The sequence below is a fragment of the Dipodomys spectabilis genome, unplaced genomic scaffold (genome assembly GCF_019054845.1).
Source record: "Dipodomys spectabilis isolate Male_0828 unplaced genomic scaffold, ASM1905484v1 ptg000003l, whole genome shotgun sequence".
Taxonomy (NCBI): Eukaryota; Metazoa; Chordata; class Mammalia; order Rodentia; family Heteromyidae; genus Dipodomys; species Dipodomys spectabilis.
In genome coordinates this window covers 17,628,050-17,636,328 of record NW_024870680.1, presented here as the reverse complement: position 1 = coordinate 17,636,328, position 8,279 = coordinate 17,628,050, and positions in this window count along the sequence as shown.

The window sequence follows — 8,279 nt, the reverse complement described above, 5'->3', positions numbered from 1 at the left end:
CAGAGGGGGTTACAGTTACATAAGTAAGGTAGTATTACATTTCTTGTCTAACTTGCTACCTATTCCCTCATTTTTCTCCTTCTTTCCCTAGCCCTCCCAGTCACCATTGATATCTTCTTGCTGCATTGATTACTTGCTTTATTCTGGGCCTTTCCAAACCAAAAGTCTTTCTGGTACTGTATAAATTTAAGGTAATTGTTTGCTTGTATGTATTTTATTGTGCTTATACATTTTACTCTAACTTCCAAGCATTCCTTAGATACAACTCTGTGTACCTTAGATCCTTGTGAAACTCACCTCTACTCTGGTACAGAAAACAGCCAGCTCGTGAACATGGGCCTTTTCATTCAGTCATAGGGTTGATAACCTCTCAAACTTCACATTTTCAAGATGAGGAGGTAAACTTCCTTATCTAAGGTTTCAAATGGGCAATTGAAACCACAAACAAACCACTACCAAGACAGTCAATATTCTTTCATTCTGACCTCCAAAAAAAATGAAACAGCATTGACTGAAGACAAAGGGCAATACACACTGCAGGCAAGAGCAGTAAATGCTATGTAAGATGAGGAGGTAGGAAAGTCACAGGAAGAAGTAGCATTGGCTTTATTTATGATGTTCACAGGGCAATCCCTTCCCAGTCGTATGGCAATTCCTAAAAATTATAATGCCAGCATCTTCTTGTTAATGAAGTTTGGGGGCTGGAGACTACTTATTACTGGACAGCTCTTCCCATCTGCTTTGTCTGAGTTCTTTCTGTATTTGACTACCTCACCTTAAAGAACATTCTCCTGTCTGAGAGCAACCTCCACACACTCATGTAGTTCTTCCTCTCTTGCAGACACTGGCTAGCCTCTACCTTTCAGCTTCCACACTCCTCTCAAAGGTAGCTGTTTGGCACCCGGACCAGAGGAAAACAGGACCTGCAGTGTGCTTTCTGCAACTCTTCATTAGTCAATTAATTCTTAAAACTAAAGCTGATGCTTGAAAGGGTGGGACCGGGGTAAGCATTGGGGTAAGGAATGAAGAATAAAGAGGTAAAGAAAGGGAAAAGGCATTCAAGAATTCATGGTACATCCTACAAAATTAAGAAGAGTGAGAGTAGGTGAGGTATGAAAGGAATGACACTGATCAAGATGTTTTGATTCATAAACTACTTTGTTAAATGGCCACTTATTTTGTATAACTACCTAAAGATAATAAAAACAAACAAATAAACACTGACTAAATACAGTGTTCCCCAAGCTACTTGAGCCATGACGGTTCAGTTTGGAAAACCATGTTTCTTATTCTATTAAGGCTATTTCATCCTTTATTTATTGTTGTCTTAAAAGAAATGAGTACTGTCTTATCAGAGTAATAATCAGTATCTAAGAGTAGGCATGTAATTAAAACACACTTAAAATCTCTTACAACAAAAAAATCCAGAAATTCTACAAAATTAAGCTTGAAAGGGTCTCAGTTTTTTTTTTAGGGAAATTTTCACACATGTTTAATAACTATGTGTATAATTCCTGGAAAATATAAAATTAAGTATATCTCAAAGACTTTTTAACTAATGAAATAAAGATCTCAGTTACTGCAATACAGTATCACAAACAAGGCCACATTAATGGTATCAGCATAACCATGTTCATTACAGCATTATTTACCATAGCTAAGATAGGGAATCAACCCAATGCCTTTCAGTAGATGAATGGATCAAGAAAATGTGATATATATATATATATATATATATATATATATATTCACAATGGAATTCTATGCTTCCATCAGAAAGAATTACATTTCTCCATTCATAAACAAATGGAAAGACTTGGAAAAAATTATACCAAGTAAAGCAAGCCAGACCCAAAGAAACATAGGCTGCACAGTTTCCCTCATTTATAGTAAGTAGAATATGTCTATAATATTGAGCTCTTGTGGTCAATAGCTCAATAGCTATGTACATATAACCATATAAAATGATGATTATTGAAATGAACTCCAAGAAATGGAAATGAGGGTGTTTTTTTAGCGAACTATTTGCAGCTATTTCTTTGTTCTTTCTTTTCATCTTTTTTTTATTCCCTGTTGTCACTGTTTTTGATTTCTATACCCTTTGTCTTTTGTATATGTTTATCTGATTTAGGGAAGGGACAGGGAATCACAGAAATGGTGGGACAAAGGATGAACTAGTTATACTAGACACTAAGTTGGAAATGAACTTACAACTTGTAGGGGGAGTCAGTGGGGAAAAAGCAAGCAAAAATGAAGGAGGTGGGTAACACTGTTCAAAAAGAAATGTAATCATCACCTTGCTTATGTAACTGTAACCCCTTTGTACATCACCTTTACAATAAATTTTTATTTCAAGTTTTAAATACTATGCAAATTAGTATTTTCTTAAGCTACACATCTTTTTGGTGTTGTTGGTGGTGGTGGTCATGTGGGGCTTGAACTCAGGGCCTGGGAGCTGTCCCTGAGTTTTTTGCTCAAAACTAGCACTTTAACACTTTGAGCCACAGCTCCACTTCCGTTTTTTTTTCTGGTGGTTAATTGGAGTCTCACAGACTTTTCTGGTTTCAAATCATGATCCTTAGCTCTCAGCCTCCGGAGGAGCTAGGATTACAGGCCTCAGCCACTGCTTAAGCTCCATATCTAGAAAAGTAGATAGAATCTCCATTATACCCTAGCTTTCTGAATGATATTATATCATTGCTCTATTATTTATAATAGACACATGGAAAAGTCTGTTCTGTCATAAACCATTAAATGGTATTATACATTTCAAATGACAAACTCTACATACAACTTGAACTTTTAACTTCAACTTTTTTTTTAGGAAAGATGAAGAAAGAAACCAAGAAGACATCAGAAGATGTTTTCATGAGAATTTTCTAGATTCCCATAAGACAGCAATAGAAAAATTGATTTCTTCACTATTTGATGGCCCTTTTTATCTTGGACTGAGTTCTCATCTAATTTCTTTGATGGATTTTCTTTATTAAAAATGTAACCAAGAAAAGAATATGTTTCACTGTGGTAAAACTTCAGTGAGAATACATTATAAAATTATTTAGAATGCTAAAATTGGAAGGAACAAGGAAATATGCCCAAATTTAATTTCTTCCTTAATACATATTCATTAGAAAGATACTTACTAAACTTTAGTTAACCTCCTTGTCAATTATAATAAAAACAGAAAATAATATTACTTCCTCAGTATGAAATATTTAAATGATTAGAGAATCAGAGTCTTACAAATCCTGTATTTTTCCATGGTACCACTAATTTCCTGATGAAAGATACACATTTATGGTGAAAATATATACTAGAGTTTGTCCATCTGATCTATATAATTTAAGAGATATTTCACATGTGAAAATCTTTTAATTGGATACTACAGAGATATACTATTACGCAAGGAAAACACAGCTCTCTTTAACGACACTCCATCTTTCCAAAGATTCTTCTTTAATTTTTGAAATCCAGGAACACAGAAAATAGTTGAAGTGGTCCATGAATATAAGACTGTGTCTGGAATATGACCATTATTTTGTCTTGGAAGTCTGGCTGCAGGGCTCAGTGTTCTTCCTGTGAGAAGCCTCTGCCTTTCTCTATCCCATACACATACTGATTTGATATTAATTCATTGAGGACACCCTTGGTTACTCTCCTGGCACTGTTGAATTAGCTCCTCCTCCTCCATACCTCATATTCCTCATATAGTATGCATGTGTTCTAATTGTATTTTACCTTTAATAACTATTGAGATAGCAATAAAACATAATAAGAAATTATGTATATTTACAGTGTTCAATATGATGAGCTAGATGTTTATAAAGCCATATAAATATATAACCACATATAACTATATATGTGGTTTTATATACATAAATATAAAACCCTCAATTCCTCACCACAATAAAAATAAAAACCATATCCATATCCACCAACCCTATAACTACCCTGTTAATCTTTTCTTTTGGTGACAATCTTGGGGCTTAAACTCAGGGTCTGAAGCAATTTCCTGAGATTTTTGGCTTGTGGTTTGAACTCTAACACTTGAACCACAGCTCTACTCAGGCACTTATTTATTTATTTATTTATTGTTGATGATTAATTGGAGATAAGAGTTTCATGGACTTCCCTACCTGAGATGGCTTTTAACTGTGATGTTCAAATCTCAGCCTCTAGCGTAGATAGGATTTAGGCATCTGCTACAGGTGTCTACCTTCTATGGGACCTTTCTCCATCAATCTATCTTAACAGCAATATGCTAAATATAGCTCAATATTGTATTTGTAGAATTCCGAAGTTTTACTGTTTTTAGTCTTGCTTCTTTGACTCTTCAGGACTATATGAGGAGCTATTTATATGGTTCATACAGAACCTTTCGCTTTTGGATAACATGTATTTCACCTTAAGATACATCTTGATTTACATGTAAAGAAAATTACTAAATAAACACCATGCTTGCCACTAAATTAACCTCAAATAATGCTCTTTAGTATAGGTAGTGTAGTATAGTAAGGTTTCAGCCTTAAAAACACTGTTTAATATTTTTGTATGATTTTGCTCACCTGAATATGTCTTTCTTTTCCAATTATGATAAAATATTTATTAGATTACAATTACAAACTACAAAGCTTTTTGTTATAAAACGTTAAAAATTATACCTATTCATAATTTGTTTCCTCATCAATAAGAAATACAGATTCTACTTTTTGCAATTTATTTTCTATGAACTCATCTAGCATAGTTTCAGAATTGTTCATTTGTGCTAATGTCAGACACAAATCTGACAATGCAAGTCAAATATGGTTCCCCTCACCTTTAATATTACAATAACCAAACATCATTTTGCAAGTTTCATGGATAAGTTCAGATATCCAGGTAGAATACAGTATTGAATTTTAGGCCTTATGGGATACTAAGAAGTATCATTTTATCCATGGTATTCAAAGAGAAATGCATTCTACTTTGTTCAGATTCTAATATGCCTTTATATTATATGAGCTCCATACTCTACATTAAGCAAAGACCTACCTCTTTCTTCCATTGATGTTCTTCACTCAGCTTTCTTGTGCATACCAATAAAGCTTCTGGGTATTTTTTGGTGAATATATCAAATAGATAGCTAAGCAGATTTCTAAGATTGCTTTGTCTGTAACTTCAGGACCTCTGAAACGAGATTTCCAATCCCTATCTCTAGTAAAAAAAAAAAAAAAGAACTGCTTCTGATAGAAATCAACTTCTCTGAGACTGCAGAAGATTATCAGAAGCAAAACCTAGATAAACACAGATATGATTTTAACCTCCTGTTTCATTTATAACAAAGAATGATCACTGTGCACTGTTTTTTCAACATCTGATATATTGTACATATGATGTATAATGTTCAAGAAGCTTATTATGTTGGGTATGTCTAAATACCACTTCTTTTTTATTACATAAGTTATTGAAGTGGAAAGCTTTTGAGTCCTCTTCATTTTCTTGCTTTCGATTATGAATTTGCCCAAGTTAGTATGCACATAAGTAAGTCTGAGTTGCCTAAGGGTTCTTTTTTTTTGGGGGGGGGGGGTCCAGCCATGAGGACTGAACTCTGGGCCTGGGTGTTTTTTATAAAGTTATATCCTGAATCAGAGCATTTTTACTAGGAGTTTGGTGAGAATGAAATGTTGGCCTTTGTAGTCAGTAGTGCTTAGTATTTAGAAGCTGATATTCCCAGCTACCTTCCATAGACATATTGGATAAAAGAAACCTGAAATCCTTGTTCTGAAGACTTCAAGCCAGTGAAATGCTGTTAGGTTCAAATTACTCAGCACCTCAAACTGACTGACTTAAAAAATAAGTCAATCATCTAACATCAACTGCTTTTTATTTAGAAGCTGATATTGCCTATTAGCTGGAATATTATTTCTGATTAATCATAGAGCTACTACACATACCAAGCAAATCTTCATTTTATTGAACTCTTTTATTATTTATGTTGTACCCATGAAATCACAGTTCAAAGCCAGCCATGGCAGACAAATATGAGATCATATTTCTAATTAACTCCCAAAGATCTAAAAGTGGAGATGAGGTGCAATCAAATACCCGTATTGAACAAAAAGGTAAAGGGATAGTACCCAGGCCCTGAGATCAAAGTCCAACACCATCACACATAAAAAAATTCTTGAATGTTTAATGTATATTTTTAGGAATTGTAGGAAGTAATTTGCATATATAACTATATATTCAAATATTATTATGATAGAATATTAAACACAATTAGTTATTTAATTGGTGTCAAGTATCCATCTAAATATAGCGATGTGTTCATTTTTAAATTTTTTATGGTTTTCATTATAAAAATAGTGTACAGAAGGGTTACAATTGCATGAGTAAGGTAATGAGTACATTTCCTATTGAGCATTGTTACCTCCTCCTTTGTTTTTCCCCTACCATTCATTTTTTAATTATTCTGCAGAAACTGTGAAAGGAATAAGAAAATATTCAGAAGCAAAACAAGGTAATCAAATACTCAAGAAATATTTCATGATATAGTTGAGATTCAGTCACACAGATAATTACAGGGCCATTCTTTGGTATGTTTTTTACTGTAAAAATACTGTACAGAGGGGTTACAGTTACATGAGCAAGGTAATGAGTATATTTCCTATTGAGCATTGTTGCCTCCTCCTTTGTTTTTCCCCTACCATCCCTTCCCTCCCACCTCCCCAACTCCTCCCGCCCCTGCCAAAGTTGTAAAGTTCGTTTTCAGCGTAGTGTCTTGTACATCTCATTGTTACAATGGGTCAACCTGTATCCCTATTTAAGCATTTTGTTTTTTCCCTTCCCCTCCCAGAATTACAAAAGTTTATATACAAGATGCAGGGCACTGACAAATAATACAGTGAAAATAGGGGTTATACCATAGGGGAGGAACATACAAAGAAACAAGAAAATCACATGGTACATTATAAATCCCTTAGAAAACAATAGCAAGAAAGAAAAAAATTGTGTCCCTATCTTGGGATTCATTCTGTTTAACATCATCTTATATGGTCATATGTACAGAGCTTTTGACCTTTTGTGCTTATCTTACACATGTACAAGTTATTGCAAATAAGGGGAAACCATGGGACCTATGTTTCTTTGGGCCTGGCTTACTTCACTTAATGTAATTTTTTTCCAAGTCTTTCAATTTCCTAACAAATGGGGTGATGTCATTCTTTCTGATGGAGGCATAGAATTCCATTGTTTGTGGATAGATAGATAGATAGATAGATAGATTTTCTTGATCCATTCATCTACTGAGGGGCATCTGGGTTGGTTCTATATCTTAGCTATGGTAAATAATGCTGTGATAAACATAGTTGTGCTGGTAGCCTTAGTATGGCCTTGTTTGTGATCATTTGGGTAAATGCCCAAAAGTGGGATTGCTGGGTCATAGGGAGCTCTATGTGGAGTCTTTTGAGGAACCTCCATACTGCTTTCCAAAGTGGCTGAACAAGTTTACACTCCCATCAACAATGCAGTAGGGCTCCCTTCTGTCCACATCCCCTCCAGCATCTGTTGTTATTAGAGTTCTTGATTATAGCCATTCTAACTGGGGTAACATAGAATCTCAACATTGTCTTGATTTGCATTTCTTTTATGGCTAGGGAGGTTGAGCATTTCATGTGTCTATTGGCCATTCTTATTTCTTCTTCAGAGAAGTTTCTCTTTAAGTCCTTAGCCCACTTATTAATTGGGCAGTTGTTTCTTTGAGGATTTGTTGTTGGGGGACTTAATTTTTTGAGTTCCAAGTATATTTTAGATATGAGACCCTTGTCTGTTGTATGGCTAGTGAAGATCTTCTCCCAATCCGTGGGCTTTCTATTGATCTTGCTAGCTATGTCCTTTACCATGCAGAAGCTCTGCAGCTTCATGCAATCCCATATGTCCAACATTTCTTTGATTTGTTGTGTTTCTGGGTCTCTAGCAAGAAAATTTTGGCCTGTGCCAGATCATTCTTTTAACCATATGTCTATTACCACGCAGTCTGTATTACTGTATTTTAAAGACATGAAAAGAAGCTTAGAGAATTTGAGCAACTTAAATATTTGAAAGCACTGGATATTATCATGCAAGTCTTGAAGACAGGAAGCTTAAACTATCTAACAGGCTAATTGTTTTAAAATCACACTGAGAAGGGGGAAATCGGCAGCTGGAAATCTCAGACTTGTGTACTGCCAAAGGATTTCTAATTATAATTGAATCCCTTTAGAAATTATATAGTTTGTTTAGCAGAGGCATGGTTAAAGTCA